This window comes from Priapulus caudatus, unplaced genomic scaffold, assembly GCF_000485595.1.
Source record: "Priapulus caudatus unplaced genomic scaffold, Priapulus_caudatus-5.0.1 Scaffold3861, whole genome shotgun sequence".
Classification (NCBI taxonomy): Eukaryota; Metazoa; Priapulida; class Priapulimorpha; order Priapulimorphida; family Priapulidae; genus Priapulus; species Priapulus caudatus.
This window is the reverse complement of record NW_014580922.1, coordinates 20,754-23,009: the sequence shown is the minus strand read 5'-3', so window position 1 is coordinate 23,009 and position 2,256 is coordinate 20,754. Positions and strand designations below refer to the sequence as shown.

General features: G+C 49.5%; 1 long non-coding RNA gene across 2 annotated transcripts; it reads right to left on the bottom strand.

The window, feature by feature from the left end:
• On the bottom strand, positions 1-2,256 carry LOC106819624. Of its 2 annotated transcripts, none has more exons than XR_001395465.1 (4): positions 2,181-2,256; positions 1,033-1,146; positions 223-319; positions 1-74 (listed from the first exon to the last, which is right to left on the bottom strand). It is a non-coding gene; the product is annotated as an uncharacterized LOC106819624 (long non-coding RNA). The 2 variants fall into 2 exon arrangements; XR_001395464.1 differs by having other exon boundaries at positions 1-71.

The following is a 2,256-nucleotide window of genomic DNA, read 5'->3' as shown; positions in this document are numbered from 1 at the left end:
TGCTGCACGTTGGCGAGCACGTGCGCTTGTTGGATCTTCTCCCACTCCTGCTCGTTTAGTGTCTGCACCTGCTGCTAGAGGGCGGGGCAGAAACAAGAGAACGTCGGTTAAAACACAAGTACGTCAATGAATAGTCAGATAGATACGATGGAATAAAAAGAATCTGACCGACAAATCAGAGAGAGCGACGAACGCACGCTGACCTGACGACCTTGACCTCACCTTGCTCGGTTCGTCTCGTAGCGGGTAACGCCCTCTACGGGGCCGCCGGACGACAGTCGCCGAGTCCGACTCGTAGCCGTCCATCCGGTCGCAGCGGCTGCAACGAAAACGCGATGGTGATCGCGAGCGTGGCGCCATCTCTTGACGGCAAACATAACTAAACTCCACGTGCATTTGGAGAGATGTGATTGGCAGCGCTGTTGTAAGATTAGAAACGGCAGTCCGCAGGATGGGAACCAGGAGGTGACGGTGCGGCGGAGATTCCCAAGTTTGTTTATAACGTATTTGTACATGTGCTGGTGGCACGTTTCCCGCAAAACACAAGTGGGCTGGATGTACTTGTGTGTTAATAGATGAAATTCTGATATAAAATATAGGAGATACACAAACGTAGTAAGATATGCACGCATGCCTGCACACTCACACGCACGCACGCACGCACGCGCACACACACGCACACCTACAAAAATAAAATGCTAAAGAAGCTGACATCGATACATGATACGAGTAGGTAGTCCGCATGGCCAGGTAATGAACAGACACCTGTGTAATTAACGAAGACCTGTGTAACTAGATTATGCATACCTGGACTAATAGGCAATTAACTGTATAATTAGGACATCATTGCATACATATACGATTAGACACATTCCTTGCAATTTATGCGTACCCGTACGACTAGATAATCTAATTAGGCGTAACTTCTACGTACCTGTACCATAGCTGTACGTACTGTACTGTAACTACGTAGAGATCAGGTGGTAATCTCTGCTCGATTAGATAGATTAATTAGGTGTAATTTATGCATACCTGTAAGAAGAGAGGCTTCCGACAGAGAGAGCCGACGGCAGCGTGTTCGACAGCATGGAGTTAGACGTCAACGGGAACCTCGCTGGACTGCCGAGCGCTCCCAAACTCTCATAGCTGCAACACGCGAGCGCGGAGCGCGGCGTCAGTCTAACTCTCGCCGTCGACCGATCACTCGTCGCGCTCGTTACCCGCGTTCGTGTCGTGAGGATGCGAGCTCGCAGCTTCAGTACCAGCGATGCTATAGCAGAGCTTCATACAGGAAGGGCTTGCTATGCAAAATGCAGCTTCAGTACCAGCGATGGCTATAAAGCAGAGTTTCATAGCAGAAGCTCTACAATGCAGCTTCAGTATCCGAAGCTGATTGCTATAAGGCAGAGCTTCAACACAGAAGCTCTTACAGATGCCAGCGATCAGTACCAGCGATGCATATGCAAAGCTCAATTAGCCAGAAGCCTAGCAATGGTCAGGGCTTCAGTACCCTAGTGATGGGCTATATGCAGAGTTCATAGCAGAGCTTCTACAATGCAGCTTCAGTACCAGCGATGCTATAGCAGAGCTTCATACAGAAGCTCTACAATGCAGCATCAGTACCAGCGATGCTATAGCAGAGCTCATACAGAAAGGCTCTACAAATGCAGCATCAGTACCAAGCGATGCTATAGCAGAGCTTCATACATGAAGCTCGTACAATGCAAGCTTCATAACGCAGCGATTGCTATAGCAAGAGCTTCGATACGAAGCTCTACAATGCAGCTTCAGTACCAGCGATGCTATAGCAGAGCTTCTACAATGCAGCTTCAGTACCAGCGATGCTATAGCAGAGCTTCTACAATGCAGCTTCAGTACCACCAGTCACTTGTTGTGCGGGTCATCGCGCGAATAATCAAGAAACGTTCACTTGTTACATGGGTCATCGCGCGAATAATCAAGAAACGTTCACTTGTTACATGGGTCATCGCGCGAATAACCGAAAGAGACGTTTACTTGTTACGCGGTCATCGCGCGAATAACCGAAAGAGACGTGCTCTGTCATGTGGGTCAAGATGTACGCGAGCGAACGGAAAGACGTCCACTTGTTTCGCGGGTTCGCCATCGTCGTAAATCAGACGACGAAAGGGGAGGAGATATAAACAGACTTAGACTCGTACTGCGACTGCTGCAACTGCTTGCGGAGGCTATCGCACTCGGAGCGGAGACGGTCTACCTCGTGGGTCAGCTGCACCT